We start from the raw sequence: 24795 nt of genomic DNA on the forward strand, positions 1-24795 counted from the left end.
TGACCGTCCCCAGCCATGGCAGGAGAGCGACGGTCACCATGCAGGGCTGCTGGTCAGGTCGTCCTCCATCGAGTGCTGCCTGGCTCAGGATGGGAGCTCAGCAGGTGGTGGTCTGAATGAGGACAGTGTCAGTCACAGGAGGGGACCCAGAGCCTCTTGAGAGAAGACCCCTGAGGAAAAGGGAGGGACCCTCAAGAGCGAACCCAAGAGGCACGGGGCCGTCACCGTCAGGAACGCGCCCCCCCAGGCCGAGCAGACCACTAGTAAGAGCAGGAAGAAATCTCCCGCAGGAGTCAATCCGAAGAGACGAAGGTTTTCTAAAATCACTGAGGTCACTGAATTCTTCTCCCCCAGCACCTGAAGTTCACCACTAAACACAGGCACCGAACCCAGTGGGATTCCTTTATGATCATCCTTGCAACTCTTCCAGGACAAGAGGCACAGGGCTCCTGAAACTGACAATGAGGCACGCAGGCCCCTTACTTGTGGGCATCCCTGATGTCCTCGTGGCTGGCTGTGTGCAGCACCCCAGTGTGCAGCTGGTCCAGCCAAAGGGATCACGGCGAGGTAGGGGTCGAGGTTTCACATCTGACGGTGCTCTTGTCATCTCGTACCTCTTCCCGTAAAGCTGTCACCTGAGTGAGAGAGGTAAGTGTAAACTTGGCTTACAACAGACCGTGTTGAAAAAGCAATCTCACAGGATTTACATTATAACCAGAAACCTATTTCAAAATCTATTAGCTATGCTATCTGCCAACTACAAAACAAATAAACAAACAAAACAAAACAAAACAAAACAGAAAACCTTGTTCTAGCTTAGTGCCATCTTAAAGGACTGTCTTGCTCAGGAGAAACGGGGGCGTAGGGCAGTAAGAGCATGTGACTGATCGCAGAGACCCCGGAAGGGAGCCTCCCTGCAGCCGGACTCTGCCCTCCCTGGCATCCAGCGACCAGATGGCCCCACCGGGCAGGACAGCAGAGTCCCACTGGAACCGTGAACCCTGCATGGCATGAACTGCCCCAATGCAAGGACTGTGCTCATAGGCAGATGCTGCTCAGAAGCACCACAGCTAGAGTAAGAAATCTCTCAGCAAAGTTGTCCAGACATTTCTGTTTGAAGGAGAAAAGGACACAGCTTGTGTCACCCTCCAAGATCATTTGTAGTGATGATTCAGGTTGGAACCCATTACAACAAGTGAAACACAGAAAAGGTACCGAACCTCTGCATGTGAACACCATGTGTCTGGCACATATTTCTTGGTAACACACAGACTGGGGGCTGCACACTGAAGTGCTTACACGCTGTTTGAGTGTGATTCACTCACTGTGGTTTACATGAAGCACCCCTAGGTCTTCACTAAGAGATGATCTTGTATCAACCTAGAGTGGTTGGATAGGGAAGGAGATGGGAGGGAAGTTCAAAAGGGAGGGGATATATGGATACCTATGGCTGATTCATGTTGAGGTTTGACAGAAAAGAACATAATTCTGTAAGGCAATTATCCTTCAATTTAAAAAATAAACTAATTTTTAAAAAATGATGATTTCTCCTGGATTTTTCCGCTGGTCCTGGGTGTGAAGACAGGAAAGACAGTGGTGGCAACTGTCTGGACCCTCAGGGTCCAGACAGGTCTCAGTTATACATTTGGGTTTGTGGTTAAGCCAGGGGAGGTTTTAGGAAACGTGCACAGCAAGTATTTTTATAAACAATGAGTATGTTGTTTTAACCAACTAACCTGTGCGTTTTTAGTGGGATTCTGTAAAGAACACTGATCCACTGCAGCCCCACAGGAGCTTGGTGACAACAAAGTAACTTAGTGCAAAATACAGCTGAACTCGTTTAACAGCAGCTGGATAAACTGTGCACCCTCTCCTGATCTCTAACAGCAACCCTCAGAAAACAGAAGGCTAGAAATTATCCACATGGAACTGAACAGGGATCAATCTCAAATTCCAGTTAAAATAAGCATTTAAAAAAATCAGAAAGCAACAAAGAACAGAGCAGGGAAGTGACACACCTGCAGTCCAAGTGACTATGGACTCAATGGAAACAAACACCTGCCTCAAAGTCAGGGACCATGGCCACGCCCCTTCCCCCAGGCCTCCTCCTGAGGAAGGCCTCAGGATCCCCAGCCTGGCGGCCCTCCCCCAGAATGGGAACCTGCCCCACAGGTGCCGACTTGTCCTCACTTAACAGGAGGGCAAAGCAGGCACAAAGTGGGTGAGTGGCACACCCAGGTCACCAACCCCAGGGTGACACAGCTGCTCTGCTGTGCCCAGCAGAAGGGCTCCTGGGCACTGAGCTGCCTGAACTGGAGCACGGCTGCCCAAGTCCTGCGGGAGGCCCCAGTAGTGCTTGATCAGTGGGCTGGGAGCAGGAGAGGGACGAGGAAGACCAGCCCTCGGGATACTGGACTCCAGCAACAGGGGCTCATCCACGTGACCCACAGGGATAGGCAGCGAGCTCCCTCCTGATGCTCCCTCCATCAGGGATGCCATCATGGACACGAGAGCCTCTGGAGGAAAGCAGTCTGGATGGCAACATGGTTAAGTGTTCAGGCTCTGATCAGACCAGTCTACACCATGCTGCTTGGTGTGTGAGCCTGGGCACGATCCTGGCCTCATTAAGCCTCAGTGTCCATGTCTGCTGAAATGGGATAACAGCAGCTTGGACCTCACCTAGGTGTCTGTGGGATGAGATGACAGACTGGGAAAGCACTCAACACGGTGCCTGGCGCACAGAGTCTCCTGCACACTGCTACACCCGTCATTAGTTTGACTTCCCGCAAATCTAACATCCATGGTTCTGATTCAATCATTAAAAAAAAAAACAAAAAACTGTAAGTGGAAATTTCATGGTGGTCCAGAGGTTAAGACTTGGCACTTTCACTGCCGGGACACCTGTCTGATTCCTGGTTGGGGAACTAGGATCCCATACACTATGCAGCATGGCCAAAAAAAATAAGCAAGATTTTTTTTTTTAAGTATTAAATAATACTATGTGCGTGTGTGTTAGTCACTCAGTCATACCTGACTCTTTGCGACCCCATGGACTGCAATCCACCAGGTTCCTCTGTCCATGAGATTTTCCAGGCAAGGATACTGGAGTGGGTTGCCATTTCCTTCTCCAGGGGATCTTCCCAACCCAGGGATCGAACCCGGGTCTTCTGCACTGCAGGCAAATTCTTTACTGACTGAGCTACAAGGGAATGTCTATTATAAATAAGCATGAGATGATTCAAAGGCAAACAAGTGGCAGAAAGGCAAACTGTTACAGTTGTCCCACCAAATGACCTATCTCCAACAGAACCATCAGCATATTTCAAGTGGTGGGTAAGTTTCAAAACTTCCATTAAAATGTCAATTATTCACCACTACATAACCGCACAGTGTTCATTTTCATTCACGGAACACGATAAGGACTCTTTAATACGTCACAGAGAAACAAAGGCCTGCTAAATTACTAAATAGTTTACCTTTTGACGCTGCTTCCTTAAATCACTAGGCTGATAGATGCATGCAAAGAAGTGAAGAGGAACCAGATTTATTGCAACTTTGAAGCTAAAAATTCAAGAATCAGTATAGGCAAATACAGTAAAGCAAAAATGGTGGCAAGCATATAAGTGAGATTAAGACTTAGAGAGTCCCTTGGACTGCAAGGAGATCCAACCAGTCCATTCTAAAGGAGATCAGTCCTGGGTGTTCATTGGAAGGATTGATGCTAAAGCTGAAACTCCAATATGCTGGCCACCTCGTGCGAAGAGTTGACTCAGTGGAAAAGTCTCTGATGCTTGGAGGGATTTGGGGCAGGAGGAGAAGGGGACAACAGAGGATTAGATGACTGGATGGCATCACCGACTCGATGGACATGAGTGTGGTTGAACTCCGGGAGTTGGTGATGGGCAGGGAGGCCTGATGTGCTGCAATTCATGTGGTCGCAAAGAGTCGGACACGACTGAGCAATGAAGTGAACTAAGCTGATATTGCATGTGCGTTCTAATTATTGTTCATTCTTGCCAACCTTTAATATTGTCATAGCAGACATTTTAATATTTTCAGGTTGGTGGTTGAGTAGGGGTACTTCATTTTGTTATGAATTCAACTCCACTTTACGAATGTGGTTGATTTCCTATAATTTAGTTATTAGTCATTTGACTTGTCTTACTTCTTTGTGAAGGGCCTATTCAGTGTTTGTTTGTTTTTGTTTTTTTCCTTTTTATCTATTTTTCTATTAGGTTGCTAATACTTTATTATGAAATATGTATTTTATTATGCATTGTAAATAAAAGACCTTTTATGTTTGTATCGTGAATATTTTCTCCTAGATTGTGGCTGATCTGTTTACTCGGTTGGTGATATATTTAGGTGCAGACATTTCCTTATGTTTAATGAATCATTATCTATCAAACTGTTTCTTTACACAGTGAAGTGCTTCTAATACCTTATTTAGGATTCACTTCTTACCTCCAAAAGAGTAAAGATATTCTCATATTTTATGTGCTGAATTAGCACAAAATTCATACAGTATTATATTTTATATTCTACTTCTTCTATTTTCAATTTGGAGCTTTATTTTCTCTTTTTACATTGATTTTTAAATTTATTTCAAGCTGAAAGTAAATTTTGATGGGGCATGACTATAAGCCAATTTTATATTTTGACTTATTTGTGTATATTTACCCCTGAAATCCGTATTGAAAAATTCAATCATTGTAACCCTGCTCTGTGGTGCAAGAATATTCATAAAGTAAATATCAGTATATCTATAGTTCTGTTTCTAGACTTTCTGTATGCTTCTAGGTGTTTTATAATCAGAACTACCCTTAACTAATAGATTTTAACATCAAGTTGAGCAACTGCTAAAACGTTACTCTTTATCTTGCAGAGTTTTTAAGATATTCTTTATCTTTACCTTTTAAATCAAACTTTAGAATATTTCTTGTTTAGATCTAGTGTAGAAAAACAGTAGAATTGTAAATCTATTGGCAGAGAATCATGCAAATTTTGATCAGAAATTTGTTAAAATATGTTACCATTTCAAAATATTAAAGGAATTCAGTTCAGTTCAGTCACTCAGTCATGTCCGACTCTGTGCGACCCCACAGAAACAACATTGTAGCAAGGGGAAGTGGGAGGGAGAGTCAAGAGGGACAGGACACATGTACGCCTATGGCTAATTCATGTTGATGTATGGCAGAAATCAGACCAATATTGCACAGCAATTATCCTTAAGTTAAAAAGAACACAGCAAGGTGGTCAGAAAGTATGAAAAAATGATTTATCATAGAGATTTATCCTACACTCCGTGTACATCTGGGAGCAGGCTGTCCACCATCATCAGGCCTTCCCTCCAGCATCAGGCCATCCCCCAGCATCAGACACTAGTCCAGCATCAGGCCACCCCAGGCATCAGACGTTCCTCCTAGCATCAGGCCCTAGTCCAGCATCAGACATTTCCCGAGCGTCAGACCCTCCTCCAGCCTCAGACCCTTCCCCAGTATCAGGCCCCCCACCTCCGGTATGAGGTGTGGCAGCCCTACTTGTCTGACGGTCCTGAACACACTCAGGCAGCCCCAGAGCAGCAGGACGCTAGCTCTTGCTGGAGGTGCATCTTCAGGAATCACCTGCAGAGCAGCAGCAGCTGTTGTTGTTGGTGGGGTTTTTTTTTTTTTGTTTTTTTGTTTTTTTGTTTTGTTTTGTTTTGTTTTTTTCAGGTCAAGCAGAGGCAAAGAAGAAGCACTTGTACAGGCGGCAGTGGAGGCTGTGGGCACATTCCCCAGCTCTGCTTCCTCCCAGTGGGGGCTTTGATCTCCTGCTCTCTCACTGACCCCAGGGCTGTCCCCTTCCAGAATCATGGTCTCCTCGATGTCTCAAGCCAAGTACTGAGTTGTGTCCCAGTCTGGCGTGCCAGAGGGCTGGAACACCCAAGCTCAAGGGCTGAAAGGATCCAAGTGGGACAGCCGGGCCCCAGCGGGTGGGAGGGCAGGGGATGAGGCTGGCCGCCCACAGAGGGCCCTGCAGCAGCACTGGAAGGAGAGCAATGATGACAGCTCACTCAGGGATGCTGCCCAGCCTAGCACTCAGAGATGTTACCACCAGCAGTTTTGTGGATGCAGGAAGTCCAGTGAATGACACCACTCCACTCGGGCTGTGTGGGTGGGCACTAGTGACCATGGGCTCAGTTTTCATTCTGGTTCCAACTGTCCCTCCAAGGGCTCATGGGCTTCTCTTCTGAATGGCACAGATATTTTCTTTATGCGGGTGATCACATCCAGGCTTGTTTCTGTCGGCACTGTTGTCGCTCATCATGTGGTTTCCTCTTTACAACCTGTTCTTGCTGCTCTTCCAGTTTAACTTAGGAGCAGCCCTTATTTTCTGCATTTCCTAGTTGTCAGCGTTCACTGGGGCTTTCCAGGTGGTGCTAGCGGTGAAGATCCTGCTTGCCATTGCAACAGATAATGAGAGATCTGGGTTCTATCCCCGGATCGAGAAGGTACCCTGGAGGAGGGCATGGTAACCCCCCCCCCCCCAGTATTTTTGCCTGGAGTGGACAGAGGAGCTAGTGGGCTACAGTCCCTGGGGTCGCAAAGAGTCATACACGAGTGAAGCACTTTAGCACATACTCAGGCTTTAGTTAAGTCGCTCAGGTGGGTCCGACTCTTTGCCACTCCATGGACTGCAGCACTCCAGGCTTTCCTGTCATTCACTATCTCCTGGAGTTTGCTCCAACTCATGTCCATTGAATCAGTGATGCCATAGAACCACCTCATTCCTGTTGCATCCGCCAGAGAGGTGGCTGGGGCTTGGCAAAGTGCCTGGGCCCACTACGTGGGTGTGAACCTGCCCTCACCACTCCCTAACCATGTGTCCTCCTCTGTAAATTGGAAGGTGGCAGCACCTGCTTCCTGAGGGGCACACACAGCATCTGATATATAATCAATGTACCATCCATGTCAGCGTTGTATTTATTAATAATAGGGATAGCATTTAATCACCTTCTCCTTTTTCTCTCTTGTCACCTAACTGTGCTCCAGACCACATCTGTTTTACTTACCCCTGGAAATCCCACACCCAGCACAAACGAGACACTCAACAAATTTGTGGCTGAAGAGGCAGGGACATACCCTATCCTCAAGGAGATGAAGCTGAGCGAGACGGGGCCTGATGATAACCCTGTGTGATGAGGAAACCCCAGGAGGACCTGTGTGGCTGTGGGGTGGGGTGTGGTGGGGGGCATGGGCAGAACCCCTGATGAGCTCCTGTGGATGCGGAAGGTGGCAGGAAGGAGGGTGTCTGTTCCTTGTGGGGTGTCCACAGATTTTACCTCACCCTTCACTGATGAGCACTTAGGCCGTTTCCAAACACGTGTCACTATTCTGGAGGAAACAATCATTGCCCAGCTCCTACTCAATCAATTTCATAGAATATGTTTCTAGCATTGGAGTATAAACATCTGTTTTATTCATTCCATGCCCCGTTCATCCACCCATGCAGCCAGCCATATGTTCATTCATCCATCCACTCACTAACCCATCCATCTACCCACTCACTAATCCATCCATCCATCCACCCATCCACTCATTAACTCATCTGATCATCTCGGACCCACCAAGAAGACAGATGCCTCCGCCACTCCTGCTCCCAGGAGGACCCCCAGCGTGAGTGACAGAAGCCTCGTGAGGACAACAAGGGAGACACAGAAGGGACATGCCAGCAGGCCTTCCTCCCTCTGAACAGTGAAGCACCCACCTAGTCATAACCCCTCCTTGCAGGGGAGACACAGAAGGGACATGCCAGCAGGCCTTCCTCCCTCTGAACAGTGAAGCACCCACCTAGTCATAACCCCTCCTTGCAGGGGAGACACAGAAGGGACATGCCAGCAGGCCTTCCTCCCTCTGAACAGTGAAGCACCCACCTAGTCGTAACCCCTCCTTGCGGGGGTGTCCAGGCTGGCCCTTTTCCTTTTTGCTAAACAAGCAGCTGATGGAGGACTTGATGCCCTTCTTCTTCAGGGCTTTGTGCAGCATGTCTTGGTTGCTGGTGCTGCTGCTGGGTTTGCTCCTGGGGCTGTACTGACAGCCTGTCGAGCTTCGGGGAGAGAAAACGACTGTTATCCAGTGCCCTTGTGCAAACACACAGCCTCCACAAGACCTACTGGTAGATAGGGCTGACAGTCAAAGTGACTTTGTGTTTTACACAGTCATTATTCCTATTCTGAAACCCTTGAACTACAGCTTGGGGAACAAAGAAGTAAAAAATGCATCCATAAGATTAATGTCCACAAAATCACTTTGTCATGCCCCCTAATATTCTTACATTCATTATTCTATTTCTGAAAAAAGCTTATGAACTATGCTACAGATTGTTCCATTCTTGTAGTGCAATTGATGATTCAAATCTTTTAATAAATAAGCTTTTAGTTAATATATCTATGGCAGGACAACTTTTTATTGGTAGTTGTTTATTGATTGTTACATTCATCAATGTTTAGTAAAATAGTTGTAAAACACATGTAAACCTTTGTTGTGCAGAAGCTTTTAATTTTAATTAAATTCCATTTGTTAATTTTTGCTTTTATTTCCAGTATTCTGGGAGGTGTATCATAGAGGATCCTGCTGCAATTTATGTCGGAGAGTGTTTTGCCTATGTTCTCCTCTAGGAGTTTTATAGTTTCTGGTCTTACATTTAGATCTTTAACCTGTTTTTAGTTTATTTTTGTGTATAGTGTTAGAAAGTGATCTAGTTTCATTCTTTTACAAGTGGTTGACCAGTTTTCCCAGCACCACTTGTTAAAGAGATTGTCTTTTCTCCATTGTATATTCTTGCCCCCTTTGTCAAAGATAAGTTGTCCATATGTATGTGGATTTATCTCTGGGCTTTCTATTTTGTTCCATTGATCTATATTTCTGTCTTTGTGCCAGTACCATATTGTCTTGATGACTGTGACTTTCTAGTAGAGCCTGAAGTCAGGCAGGTTGATTCCTCCAATTCCATTCAATGTATGGCAAAACCAATACAGTATTGTAAAATTAAAAAAAAAAAAAAAAAAAAAAAAAAACCTTGGTGGATTCATGTCAATGTATGGTAAAACTAATACAGTATTGTAAAGAAAAATAAAGTAAAAATTAAAAAAAAAAACCCATATAAACCAAAACAAACAAAATTTTGACTGTTTTTTTTGTAATATTTGTAAATTGTTTTACAAATTGATTGAATCAAAATTTATTAACAGTTTATGGGTACAGGGTGAAATAAACTATTTTTCTGCCTTAGACAGTTGACATGAACATCATAAAAAAGGATGACTAAGGAGAAAGTTCATGTTTTATGCCAAGAAGGCATAAAACTATTTATAACTCCCTTTTCAAAACACAAGTCTGGGAAAATTAAAGACAGGAGGGCAACGTGGACTCCAAGAACTAATCAACTGAACACTCAATAGCAATAAAATATGAGTAACCAAACAACAACACAATTATACTAATCATACAATGACCAAACGTTGTCTTAGACTACAGTGTTTAGACATGCATGACAGCAATCTAGAAAAGAAGACACTTGGAGTCAGCAGGGAGAATAGAGCTTGATGAAAATTATTAGGTTTTGTTTCCCCCTTGGCCCCTGGTAACCCTGTTTCTTTTTCATTTTTTTAGGGTTCAAACTCGTACTTTATGAAAACAATCAGATACTATCAGTTAGAGTCACAGCCATGAAAATCAATTTTACTTCATATGTTTTGCTATTGATAATAAAAATGTCAACAATAGTAAGAGCAATTGTTAATCAAAGCTTTTCAATGACTGTTATTAATTAATTAATTTATTTTATTTTATTATTGGAGTATAGTTGCTTTAGGAAATCTTTACAATAAAGAGCATACTTTTATATGTGTGTTTCCAAAGAAAGGGCTTCCCTTGCAGATCAGCTGATAAAGAACCTGCCTGCAATGCTGGAGACCTGGGTTGGTCCCTGGGCTGGGAAGATCCCCTGGAGATGGGAAAATGTCAGGAGCCATGTTAGGTATTACTGACAAAATGGAGGCACGGCCCCAACCCCCTCTCCTTGTCCTGCAGGCGTGGACCCAGGATGAAAGAGTTAGGCCTTATAATTCTGACTTGCTTTTTCCTCTTCTCAGCTGAGTTGACTAAAAAGGAGTATTAAGGTGCTTATTGTTTTTGAGAGGAGCATGAGAAGGCACAAAGCCTTCTGCAGCTGTGCTCAGAGAATAATTCATAAAATTAATCATTGACATTTGTTCAAGGACATTTACAAAAGAGGGTTCCAGGATGAACACCTAGGCTGCAGCTTGAGGCCATGGGAGGGATTGCTATCTGAAGCCTATTTGTGAGGAAAATGTTTAAGGCAAAGGAGTTTATTGAATTTAGGGCTTAGAAATAATTAAAATAGTTAGAAGTTAAAGATTTAAGGAATGTTGTAATGTTAACATATTTTACTATAGCTTATAGAGGTTAGGAATTTTAGAGATACTAATAGCTGGAAGTATTTTTAATAGTTAGTGAGCTCAGGATACTAGGGGCAAACAGGACTTAGAAAGATAAGAAATAAGCTGAGGCTTGTGGTATGCATCCCAGACTTGAAGCACAAGTTACAATATAATCATGAGTTAAAGGAAAAACTATTCTGAGAGAACCGCTGAAGCAAGAACTCTGTTTGAAGGGCAACAATGATTTATAGAGATAATAAATCTGGGTGAGGGGGAACTGAAAATGTCAAACCTCTGACCTAATGCTTTTGGAAAAATATAAAGGAGAATCTTAAGCTTGAAATAAATAGGCAGTCCAAGAAAACTGAGAGGCTGCCTCAGTTTCTCACCAACACCACTCACCCCTTCAGGTTGAATCCCTGGCTGCTGGAGTTGGACTCTGGAAGGAAAGGCTATCCACTCCAATATTCTGGTCTGGAGAGTTCCAAAGGGGTCTCAAAGAGTGGGACACGACTGAGCAACTTTCCTTTCTAAAGAAAAACTGATTCTCAGCTCATCAGATATATGCAAGCCAAACATAAATCCCTAGACTAGGAATCATACTCCAGAGCTGGCTTAAGCAAATATTGTAGTTTATAATGAATCATTTGATAATCATTGCATAATAAATGGTAGAAGTCAATTTCTATTCATGAAATATAAAGCCTGCTGACCAACAAACACAATTAAAATATCATTCTACTTTCCCCATGTTCAAATCCTCATTTTATTACAAAAGCTTTTCCAGTAATCAAGGCAATAGGAGATGAGTCTAATAGGGTACCAAAATGGACTCAAGTGTCTCTGGTCATTTAAATTTCAAAAATACCTGCTATTATAATTCAATAGAGAAATGATAATTTTCAATAAACAAGGCTGAGATAACTGAATATCCACATGGAGGAATAAGCTCTTATTTTTACTTCATAACATACACAACTATTAACATGAATGAAATAAAATGAATCGTTGCTGTTGTTCAGGTACTAAGTCATATCCAACTCTTTGCCACCTGATGGGTTGCAGCTCATCAGGCTTCTCTAGCCTTCACCATCTCCCAGAGTTTGCTCAAACTCATGTCCATTGAGTCAGTGATGCTATCCAACCATCTCATCCTCTGTTTCCCCCTTTGCCTGTCCTCAACCTTCCCTAACATCAGGGTATTTTCTAATGAGTCGGTTCTTCTCATCTGATGGCCAAAGTATTGGAGCTTCGGCTTCAGCATCAGTCCTTCCAATTACTATTCATGGTTGATCTCTTTTGAGATTGACTGGTTTGATCCCCTTGCTGTCCAAGGGACTCTCAAAAGTCTCTAGCACCACAATTCAAAAGTAAAAATTTTTCATCACTCTGCCTTCTTTATGACCCAACCCTCACATGTGAACATGACTACTGAAAAAACCATACCTTTGACTATACAGACCTTAGTCAGCAAAGTTATGTCTGTACTTTTTATTTATTTTATTTTTTATTTTTTAAAGCTCTAACCTGACTTGGCTTTATGGATTTTTTTTTAACTTTACAATATTGCATTGGTTCTGCCACACATCAACATGAATCCACCATGGGCGTATGCATGTTTCCCATCCTGAAGCCCCTTCCCACCTCCCTCCTCGTACCATCTCTCTGGGTCATGCCAGTGCACCAGCCCCAGGCATCCTATATACACTGTCTAGGTCTGTCATGGCTTTACTTCCAAGAAATCATAGATGAATGAATCATAGATGTAGACATAAAAATTAAAACTAAAAAATTTAGCATAAAACAAAATATCTTTTAAAACTTGGGGTGAGAATTTTTTTAATGAACATAAAAATGATGGATCTTTAAAAAACAACAAAAGGAACTTCATTACCATTAAAAATAATTGGTAAAAGTTTCTTAAGTATAAATGACACCATTAATAAAATGAAAATATAAGCTATAGATTGTGAGTAAATATTTGCAAAACTTATATTTGATAAATTATTTTATCTGTACAGAGAAGACTTTATAGTCAAAACAACAAGAAAAAAAAAGCTACTTAAAGGTTTGATGAATTATCTGAGCACACATTTGACAAAATAAAACACACAAACCATCTATAAACACATGAAAAAATACTAAGCATCATTAGTCATCAATGCCATTCTTATTAAAATTACAACTTAAACCACAAGAAGAGACTATTGTACCCTATTTAGAATAGCTAAAATGAATAAGAGCTTCAAATCTTGGTGAAAATGTGGAACAAGTTGAATGCTTATGCATTTCAAATAAGAATACAAGGTTAAATATCTTTTAAAATAGTTTAGCAGTATATTATAAAGTTATGCGGCAGACTATTATGCTACAGAAACTGTGATAGCAGTTTAAGTCTCTAAGTTGGTGGCAATTTATTGTACAGCATGGAAAACTAATATCCAAAAAGGTTGCTAACTCTGGATGACTAGAGTGTAGATATCAGCTTCAAAGTTACTCCAGTGTACAGAAGTGTCAGCGATGGGGGGAAGATGCATTGTGGAACTCAAACCTATCTCAGTAAAAGAATAGCCACGATGACTTGTGGGATTTTGAATCAAGATCACGCGGTGTACAATAATTCTGTGCCTAGTGGGAAACAGCCTCTGGTGTGTTATGGCTTCGTGGTAGAGTCTGGCAAGTTGTTAGTCAGGTTTTCAGGAGCTAGGGACAGCATTTGTTGTTGTTTAGTCACTAAGTTATGTCCAAATCTTTTGCAACTGCATGGATGGCAGCCCACCAGGCTCCTCTGTCCAGTGTATTTCCCAGGCAGAATACTGGAGGGGGTAGCCATTTCTTTCTCCGGGGTTTCTCCCTGACCCCAGGGATAGAAACTACATCTCCTGCATTGCAGGCAACTTGTTTTTTTACTGCTGAGCCACCAGGCAAGTCACTGGATCTACCTGTGTGATATTTCAGTGTAGTGAAACCAGTGGATTGATTGACACTCAAGTTTTAGAGATTTAAACATGTTTCCAAGATGCATTTGCCATTTTTAAGAGATTATATTATTTAATTGTATTAATATAAGCAGTATGCAAACGCAAAATGATAGGATACTGAAAGAGGCACTCCCCACGTCTGTAGGTGCCCCATATGCTACTGGAGATCAGTGGAGAAATAACTCCAGAAAGAATGAAGGGATGGAGCCAAAGCAAAAACAATACCCAGTTGTGGATATGACTGGTGATAGAAGCAAGGTCTGATGTGGTAAAGAGCAATATTGCATAGGAATCTGGAATGTTAGGCCCATGAGTCAAGGCAAACTGGAAGTGGTCAAACAGGAGATGGCAAGAGTGAACGTAGACATTCTAGGAATCAGCAAACTAAAATGGACTGGAATGGGTGAATTTAACTCAGATAACCATTATATCTACTACTGTGGGCAGGAATCCCTTAGAAGAAATGGAATAGCCATCATGGTCAACAAAAGAGTCTGAAATGCAGTACTTGGATGCAATCTCTAAAACGACAGAATGATCTCTGTTAGTCTCCAATGCAAACCATTCAATATCACAGTAATCCAACTCTATGCCTCAAATAGTAACACTAAGGAAGCTAAAGTTGAACTGTTCTATGAAGATCTACAACACCTTTTAGAACTAACACCCCCCCCCAAAAAAAATATGCCCTTTTCATTATAGGGCACTGGAATGCAAAAGTAGGAAATCAAGGGGCTGATGCATGGGGATGATCCAGAGATGCTATGGGGTGGGAGGTGGGAGCGGGGTTCAGGATTGGGAACTCATGTACACCCGTGGCTGATTCATGCCAATGTATGGCAAAACCAATACAGTATTGTATAGCAAAATTAAGTAAAAATAAAAATTAAAAAAAATAATAATAAAAAGAAGAAACTCCTGGAGTAACAGGCAAATTTGGCCTTGGAATATGGAATGAAGCAGGACAAAGGCTAATGGAGTTTTGCCAATAGAATGCACTGGTCATAGCAAACACCTTCTTCCAACAACACAAGAGAAGACTCTACACATGGAGATCACCAGATGGTCAACACCATATCATCAGATTGCTTATATTATTTGTAGCCAAAGATGGAGAAGCTCTATACAGTTAGTAAAAACAAGATCGGGAGCTGACTGTGGCTCAGATCATGAACTCCTTGTTGCCAAATTCAGATTAAATTGAAGAAAGTAGGGAAAACCACTAAACCATTAAGGTATGACCTAAATCAAATCCCTTATGATTATACAGGGGAAGTGAGAAATAGATTTAGGGGCCTATATCTGATAGATAGAGTGCCTGATGAACTATGGAATGAGGTTTGTGATATTGTACAGGAGACGGGGATCAAGACCATCTCCATGGAAAAGAAATGCAAAAAAAGCAAAATGGCTGTCTGAGGAGGCCTTACAAATAGCTGTGGAAAGAAGAGAAGTGAAAAGCAAAGGAGAAAAGGAAAGATATAAGCATCTGAATACAGAGTTCCAAAGAATAGCAAGAAGAGATAAGAAAGCCTTTCTCAGCAATCAATGCAAAGAAATAGAGGAAAACAACAGAATGGGAAAGACTAGAGATCTCTTCAAGAAAATTAGAGATACCAAGGGAAAATTTGATGCAAAATGACCTCGATAAAGGAGAGAAATGGTATGGACCTAACAGAAGCAGAAGATATCGAGAAGAGGTGGCAAGAATACACAGAACAGTACAAAAAAGATCTTCATGACCAAGATAATCACGATGGTGTGATCACTCACTTAGAGCCAGACATCCTGGAATGAGAAGTCAAGTGGGCCTTAGAAAGCAGCACTATGAACAAAGATAGCGGAGGTGATGGAATTCCAGTTGAGCTATTTCAAATCCTGAAAGATGATGCTCTGAAAGTGCTGCACTCAATATGCCAGCAAATTTGGAAACCTCGGCAGTGGCCACAGGACTGGAAAAGGTCAGTTTTCATTCGAATCCCAAAGAAAGGCAATTCCAAAGAATTCTCAAACTACTGCACAGTTGCACTCATCTCACATGCTAGTAAAGTAATGCCCAAAATTCTCCAAGCCAGGCTTCAGCAATACGTGAACCGTGAACTTCCAGATGTGCAAGCTGGTTTTAGAAAAGGCAGAGGAACCAGAGATCAAATTGCCAACATCTGCTAGATCATCAAAAAAGCAAGAGAATTCCAGAAAAACATCTATTTCTGCTTTATTGACTATGCCAAAGCCTTTGACTGTGTGGATCACAATAAACTGTGGAAAATTCTGAGAGAGATGGGAATACCAGACCACCTGACCTGCCTCTTGAGAGGAAGCAACAGTTAGAAGTGGACATGGAACAAAACACTGGTTCCAAATAGGAAAAGTAATATGTCAAGGCTGTATATTGTCACCCTGCTTATTTAACTTCTATGCAGATACATATTAAACATCATGAGAAACGCTGGGCTGGATGAAGCACAAGCTGAAATCACGATTCCCGGGAGAAATATCAATAACCTCATATATGCATATGACACCGCCCTTATAGAGGAAAGTGAAGAAGAGCTAAAAAGCCTCTTGATGAAAGTGAAAGAGAAGAGTGAAAAAGTTGGCTTAAAGCTCAACATTCAGAAAACTAACATCATGGCATCTCGTCCCATCACTTCATAGCAAATAAATGGGGAAACAGTCGCAGACTTTATTTTGGGGGGCTCCAAAATCACTGCAGATGGTGACTCCTTGGAAGGAAAGTTATGACCAATCTAGATAGCATATTCAAAAGCAGAGACATTACTTTGCCAACAAAGGTCTGTCTAGTTAAGGCTATGGTTTCTGCAGCGGTCATGTATGGATGTGAGAGTTGCACTGTAAAGAAAGCTGAATGCCGAAGAATTGATGTTTTTGAACTGTGGCGTTGGAGAAGACTGTTGAGAGTCCCTTGGAAATCAGCCCTTGTTGTTCTTTGGAAGGAATGATGCTAAAGCTGAAACTCCAGTACTTTGACCACCTCATTGGAAGAGTTGACTCATTGGAAAAGACTCTGATGCTCGGAGGGATTGGGGGCAGGAGGAGAAGGAGACGACAGAGGATGAGATGGCTGGATGGTGTCACCGACTCATGACTCATGAGTTTGAGTGAACTCTGGAAGTTGGGGATGGACAGGGAGACCTGGTGTGCTGCAGTTCATGGGGTCGCAAAGAGTCGGACACGACTGAGCAACTCGACTGAACTGAAGCTTGGAGGTATATATAGCTCATATTTAGAAGGAAACACAATTTAGTTTCAGTAAAGAACATCACTGTTTCTGCAGAGAATACTATTCATTTAAGTTAGGCAATAAAACCAGAGACCAATTTGTGTTGTTCATGCATCTCAAAACACATGGCACTTCATACACAGAATGGGACAGAAAAATCATAAAGTAAATATATATAATAGCAGCTATTAATATCTTTGTATGAATAACTTATTTATCTTTAATTTGAGGTTTTATTTTAGTCACCATGTTATTTTTCTATAATTTTTTTTAAGAAATCCATGAAATATTGTATTGAGGCTCTATCTCCAGTCATTTAGAGGAAATTACATTCTTGCAAATTGCCACATAGAAAAACATTCAAGTTACTTTCTGGATGTCGGATATAAAAAGTAATAGCTCAAAAAATACTCTCTAGGATCTAAATCCCCAAGGTCATGGAAGCATAAATAAGCCTTACATTTTGTTTATAGGCATTAGATTCAGCTTCCAAATCTCTCTCTCTTTCTCTCTCTCTCTCTGTCTCTTCCTTTCTCCTAGTTTTTCTGGATATTAAAAAAGAATTATATTCCAGTCCCATTACATTTTTTTGTGGACTCCTGCTACATTGACCAACTCCTTAATATTTTGCATGATATTTGAATTCAGAGTGGGAACTCGCCTGGAGATATTTAAGAGTAGAAACAGGATCTTCAGGTGAGTTGGTTTCAGGTGGGATGGTCTATCGTGTTTCTTTTCTCTCCTTTGGGGAACTCAGATCCTGAAACCTCTGAAGCAGTGGACACTCTCTGTCAGTTTTTGTGTGGTGATGTCTCCCGAGTCCATTTCCCTAAAGGCTGAACTTTGATCTCTTTCCCCTTCACTGGGGTATTATCTTGATTTTTGCTCTGAGGATATCCACACTGTGCTTAGCAGAATAGTCACAATGAAATTTTTAAAAATATTATAATGCCCGAGAATTCCTCAACACCTCAAAATTGAGTCAAAAAAGGTAAGAATCATATGTATATAATAATAATGAACACCATAATATACGATTTCATTTTTCTGACTAATTTCCACAGGTATGTCAAGGGTGTAGGAAATATGGTTGAAGTGAAAGGGAAAATCGTCCTTATGATAGCAATTTTCATGAAATGCTTGGTATATTATTAAATTGCTGTATCAGTATGTAAGAAAAGAGGAAATTACAGGCATTATAATCTGAGAATACTGGCGCTCAAAGAAGGTTGAAAATTGAAGAATATAGCTAGGATAAGGCTTTAGGTAAAGCTGAGCAGAGAAATTTAGACTTGATAAATTAGTTAATAGGGAGAAATTAGAGTTTTTAAGAGTCAGAAACTGTCATAAAAGAGTAATCGAGAAAAGAAGAAATTCATTTTCTCACAATGCAGGCTAGCAGCACTACAGGCAAGTTGGCTGAGCCTAGGTGACCATGAGATTAAAATTAGATGATTAGCAAGAGTCAGATAATTATGATAACATGAAGGGGAAATGGAGTCAACTTATTGAAGGATAGTGATTGATGAATTAACATGAACAGGGCCAAGAGGAAATTCAAGAAAAAAAAAATTAGTTGAGCTATTCTTCAACATTACAAATTGTTTCTTCATTTTTATTGCTGCCAACTTTGGACCTTGACCTGTTCCTTAAATTGTTTAAAATAATATGTGTTTAAAAATAATAACAGTTATTCAGAGTGTTAAGAATTAAAAGGGATGAGGGTGGGAAAACGTATACATTTTGAACTCCATAACTGTCAGACTTTGGGCTAATTATATTAACGTCATTTTCTAACTTAATACTTATACACTTATAAAATATATATTCAGTTCAGTTCAGTCGCTCAGTCGTGTCCGACTCTTTGTGACCCCATGAATCGCAGCACGCCAGGCCTCCCTGTCCATCACCAACTCCAGGAGTTCACTCAGATTCACGTTCATCGAGTCAGTGATGCCATCCAGCCATCTCATCCTCTGTCGTCCCCTTCTCCTCCTGCCCCCAATCCCTCTCAGCATCAAAGTCTTTTACAGTGAGTCAACTCTTCTCATGAGGTGGCAAAAGTATTGGAGTTTCAGCTTTATCATGTCACTATTACTGATAAAGAAGTTGAGGCTCATAAAATCTGAGTGATTCACCAAAGATCATACAGTAAATGACAAAGCTTGAAACTGAATTTAAATCTATGTTTCCAACTCCTCCTTTCATTGTGCCAGTCTGTCACTAACTCTTTTCCCCTTACTACCCATTCCCTTTTCTGCATATAGGAAATACATTTTTTGACTGTCAAAAGTACCATAAAGATATTCAAGAAATAATCAATTATTTCTCCCTTCACATGGTCAGACAAAACTAAAATTGCATCTGTGTTTATGACAGTCTAACTGATAGTCTTTATTAATCTGAATATTTCAGATGTGTGCTTATTATTGGTTAGCTTATTTTAAAATCTTTGCTAAATAAATATGCTTCTGTTGTTGTAAACTGCTTACCAGTACAAGATGCTATTGTTTTCCCAAAATAATCTATACAAATAATTGTATGACTCAAAGCAAGATTATCACCTGTAGTTTTAATCAAACTCAATAGCCCTGTCACCAGAAGTTTTGAAGGTGGTAATGTAACCACTCGTATTTATCACTGTATTTTCTGATTTTCTTGAGAAACAGTATAGAATGTGGAAGAGCTGAGCAAAATATATTTTAAGTTACTATGTAATTCAGATATTCTATAAGCATCTAATGCTATAATATTCCTAAAAAATTATTATATTAAAAATATTGATAGCAAATTAGAGATATTGATCAAATAATTTAAAAGACTATATCGAGAGTGTTAATGGCAATATGTGAGACAAACGATAAACAGTCAAACAGGAAAGAAAACAGTAGTGAGGGCACTACAAATTATAATATGGCATCATTACTTTACCAGGTCAACGCATTGAACACAAAGCCAACAATTTCAGCATCAAACTGGAATCATTGGAAAACTTGAAGATAGAGCTTTATTTCTTTCAATGTCCATTTATGTTTTCCAAAATATGAAAATTCTTGCGGTGACCCATGACCTCTGCCTTTTTGATGATCTTCAGTTTGAACATAATGATAGAAGTACTACTGCCTCTAAAAATATTACTCCTCCTGCTTTTGAAAATAAACTTGAGTGCTATGATTTCATTTATTGTTATGTTAGTCCCATTAAACAACACTGACCTTCAGAATGATAGAACTGTGAAAAACATGTTTTTCTATGACACTATAGAAAATATTTCTCTCTGACTCTAAATTAAATTCAATTTATGTCACTCATGGTCACTTCAAACCTATCTCATCACCAGCAGGCTGTGTTAATTCAAACAAGTTTCTTAACTCATATATACTACCATTTCCTTTTGTAAAATATGAGACTGGTTGTTTTGAAATTCATAAGTCTTATTTAGTGGTCAAAACAAACTTACCAATATTTTAGCACCATATCTGCCACACAACAAATGTGATATCCATGGACTGTCATCATTATCACTGTTACCATTTTATTATCACTATTTCAGATTTTCTCCAACAATAAATATGTGGTTTGCTGAAGGAAATCAGAGTGCTGGAACCATGCTCAGCCTCTTGGACTTCTCAGAATATCCTGACCTCCAGGTGCCCTTGTTTCTGGTTTTCCTCACCATCTATGCAGTCACCGTAGTGGGGGACATGGGCATGATCACCATCATCAGGATCAGGCCCAAACTCCACACCCCCATGTACATTTTTTGCAGTCACTTGTCCTTTGTTGATTTCTGCTTTCCACCACAGTTACACCCAAACTCTTGGATAACTTGGTGTGGAAGATAGAACCATCTTTTCACAGGATGCATCATGCAATTCTTCTCAGCTTGTATGATTGCAGTGGCAGAGACATTCCTGTTGGCAGTGATGGCCTATGACCAATGTGTGGCCATTTGTAAGCCACTACTCTATACAGTGGCCATGTCCCCAGAGCTCTGTGCATTGTCAGTGGCTGGTCCCTGTACGTGGGCTGTAGTCTCCTCCCTGACATTCACCTGTCCTATCCAGACATTATCCTTCTGTGGGTCTAACATCATAAATAATTTCCTGTATGAGCTCTCTGTCATTGTCTCAATCTTCTGCTCTGATCCCTTCATCAGCCAAGAGCTATTTTGCCATTGCCATATTCAATGAGGTGAGCAGCCCGACAATTATCCTCACTACTTATTTTTCTATTTTTGTCACTATCATAAAAACGCCCTCTGCTGGGATTCGCCAAAAAGCCTTCTCTACTTGTGCCTCCCATCTGACCGCCATCACCAGGTTCCATTGGACTGTTCTGTTTCTTTGTCGTGTAGCCAGCTCCAAAAACTCATGGCTCATGGACAAAGTAGGTTATATATTTTATACAGTGGTGAGTCCTTAGAAAGCATCACTAGGAACAAAGCTAGGAGAGGTGATGGAATTCCAGTTGAGCTGTTTCAAATCCTGAAAGATAATGCTGTGAAAATGCTGCCCTCAATATGCCAGCAAATTTGGGAAACTCAGCAGTGGCCACAGGACTGGAAAGGTCAGTTTTCATTCCAATTCCAAAGAAAGGCAATGCCAAAGAGTGCTCAAACTACCACACAATTGCACTCATCTCACATGCTAGTAAAATAATGCTCAAAATTCTCCAAACCAGGCTTCAGCAGTACGTGAACCGTGAACTCCCTGATGTTCAAGCTGGTTTTAGAAAAGGCAGAGGAACCAGAGATCAAATTGCCAACATCTGCTGGATCATGGAAAAAGCAAGAGAGTTCCAGAAAAAAAAACATCTATTTCTGCTTTATTGACTATGCCAAAGCCTTTGACTGTGTGGATCACAATAAACTGTGGAAAATTCTGAGATAGATGGGGATACCAGATCACCTGACATACCCCTTGAGAAATCTGTATGCAGGCCAAGAAGCAACAGTTAGAACTGGACATGGAACAACAGACTGCTTGCAAATAGGAAATGGAGTATGTCAAGGCTATATATTGTCACCCTGCTTATTTAACTTATATACAGAATACATCATGAGAAACGCTGGACTGGAAGAAATACAAGCTGGAATCAAGATTGCTGGAAGAAATATCAATAACCTCAGATATACAGATGACACCTCCCTTATGGCAGAAAGTGAAGAGGAACTAAAAGGCCTCTTGATGAAAGTGAAGGAGGAGAGTGAAAAAGTTGGCTTAAAGCTCAACATTGAGAAAACGAAGGTCATGGTATCCGGTCCCATCATTTCATGGGAAATAGATGGGGAAATAGTGGAAACGGTGTCAGAGTTTATTTTGGGGGGCTCCAGAATCACTGCAGATGGTGACTGCAGCCATGAAATTAAAAGACGCTTACTCCTTGGAAGGAAAGTTATGACCAAACTAGATAGCACATTCAAAAGCAGAGACATTACTTTGCCAACTAAGGTCCGTCTAGTCAAGGCTATGGTTTTCCTAGTGGTCATGTATGGATGTGAGAGTTGGACTGTGAAGAAGGCTGAGGGCTGAAGAATTGATGCTTTTGAAATGTGGTGTTGGAGAAGACTCTTGAGAGTCCCTTGGACTGCAAGGAGATCCAACCAGTGCATTCTGAAGGAGATCAGGTCTGGGATTTCTTTGGAAGGAATGATGCTAAAGCTGAAACTCCAGTACTTTGGCCATCTCATGTGAAATGTTGACTCATTGGAAAAGTGATGCTGGGAGGGATTGGGAGCAGGAGGAGAAGGGGACAGCAGAGGATGAGATGGCTGGATGGCATCACTGACTCGATGGACGTGAGCCTGAGTGAATTTCGGGAGTTGGTGATGGACAGCGAAGTCTGGCGTGCTGTGATTCATGGGATTCAGAGTCGGACACGACTGACCAACTGAACTGAACTGAACTGAGTCCCATGCTGAACCCTGTGATCTATAGCCTCAGGAACAAAGTTGTGAGAGAGAGCATCAGGAAATTAATTAATCACTTAATACAATTTGGTTGAATATCTGTGTGTCCAAAAGAAATTTGACCTGTTACATAGTGTTGATTAAATATTCTTATAGGGATGATGACTCAAATTATGTAGTCAACTCTCTAGATCATAAATTTAGAGTCATAAGTTGCCTATTTGATCTTTTAGTTTCTGTTCAGTTCAATGTCAAATAAAATAGCTGTATAACATGTGTGAAATGATGTGTGTTGTGGGTATGTGAAAAGTGAAACTGTGAGTTGTTCAGTCATGTCCGACTATTTGCCACCCCACAGACTATAGCCTGCCAGGGTCCTCTCTCCATGGAATTCTCAAGGAAAGAATAATGGAGTGGGTAGCCATTGCCTTCTCCAGGGGATCTTCCTGACCCAGGGTTTGAATCTGGGTTTTCTGCATTTCAGGGAGATTCTTTACCTTCTGAGCCACCATGGAAGTGCTGTGGATGAATAATGTCCCCCAAATATCCATGTCACCCAGACCTCAGAATGTCACCTTATTTGAAAATAAGATCTTTGCAGATGTAATTAAGGTAACAGTTAAGATGAGCTTAAAGTGAACCCAAAATGTAATGAGTGTCCTTGTAAGATACAGAAAAAGATATACAGAGACACACAGGGAAGGAGGGTGTGTGAATTCTGCTTCTCTCTCTTTCCTCCTAAACCACACACAATTCTCAAAAAAAAAAAAAACCAACAAAACTCATTTTTAGTATTTTTGGTACATAACTGCTTCCTGGATGTTTGTAAACCTGCACTTTATACAACTATTGTTGCCCAGCAGCTGTTTCCATCCTTTTGGCTGATGCTACAGCTGAGCATAGACTATTTCTTACACTCATCCTTTCAGTTGTACTCCCTACTGTGAATCCATCATAGTTAACATATTTGATATGAATAATCTGCTGCCCTTTTAGATCTTGTTTTACTTTAGCCAATTCAATGAACTAAGAAAGTTCATAGTCATCATTTCCTAGCTTTCCCTTCTGTCACTATTTTAAAGATACTTTCTACCTGTGGACATCACAGAGTCCTGTCTACCTGTGCCTTCCACACATCATCATCCTTTCTCTATATATTATGTGCATGCTGTGTGCTAAGTCACTCCACTCGTGTCTGACTCTTTGAGACCCTGGACTGTAGCCTCCAGGCTCCTCTGCCCATGGGATTCTAATGCAAGAATATTGGAGCGGGTCGCCATGCCCTCCTGCAGGGGATCTTCTGGATGCAGGGATTGAACCCCAGTCGCTTATTCTCCTGCAGGTACCTTATCACTAGCGCCACCTGGGAAGCCCCTCTACAGTATGCTCAGTTCCAAATTCTCATAAATAATTGTTCAAGTAGAGTCTCTTTTATACCACACTAATCCTCACACTGAACTCACTGACATACAGTATACATACTGATATACTCACTGACATAATACTTGAAATACAAAAACATGAAACACCTTGTAAAGAAGTTAATAGACACCAAAATATTTTAGTGCTCAATCCAGCATTAATAAATATATTTCAATTAAATCATGTATGTGCATATTCAACTATCACCTTCCAAGAAAGTTCTTTTTTGAAAGCCTAACATAATGAGATAATCACTCCTTATTCCCTTAACTTGATTTATATTTTTTCCTAGAAATTGATGATATATTTAATACATGCAACAATTTATTTGTCTCTTATTTCCTTCTCCTTGTATACACTCCAAGAGAGCAGAAATTTCTGGTATTATTATTGTATATTATATCTTTAATGCCTAAAAAATTACCTAGAAACATGTTTGGCCTTCAGTGAATACTTGTCAGATGACTAAAAGATAAAAATAAATGAAAATTTCTGACTAAATAATAGTTAGTAATAATAATAATGATTTATAATAATAATAATAATTCATAATAATTAGTACTGTGTTCACCTAGGTAAGGGAGCTTCCCTGGTGGCTCAGATGGTAAAGAATACTCCTGCAGTGCAGAAGACCCATGTTCGATCCCCAGATTGAGAAGTTCCCCTGGATAAGGAATTGGCAACCCACTCCAGTATGCTTGTCTGGAGAATCCCCTGGACAGAGTAACCTGGCTATAGTCCATGAGGTCACAAAGAGATGGATACTACTGAGTGATTAACACTTCACCTAGGT

General features: G+C 41.0%; 2 pseudogenes; both read left to right on the top strand.

Moving 5' to 3' along the window:
* LOC101112139 (liprin-alpha-1-like) overlaps window positions 1–7181 on the top strand; it is a 46785-nt pseudogene extending 39604 nt beyond the window's left edge.
* Window positions 7182–20241: 13060 nt separating this feature from the next.
* On the top strand, window positions 20242–23937 carry LOC121819862 (olfactory receptor 5D13-like; annotated as a pseudogene).
* The last annotated feature ends 858 nt before the right edge of the window (window positions 23938–24795 follow it).

The sequence above is a fragment of the Ovis aries genome, chromosome 6 (genome assembly GCF_016772045.2).
Source record: "Ovis aries strain OAR_USU_Benz2616 breed Rambouillet chromosome 6, ARS-UI_Ramb_v3.0, whole genome shotgun sequence".
NCBI lineage: Eukaryota > Metazoa > Chordata > Mammalia > Artiodactyla > Bovidae > Ovis > Ovis aries.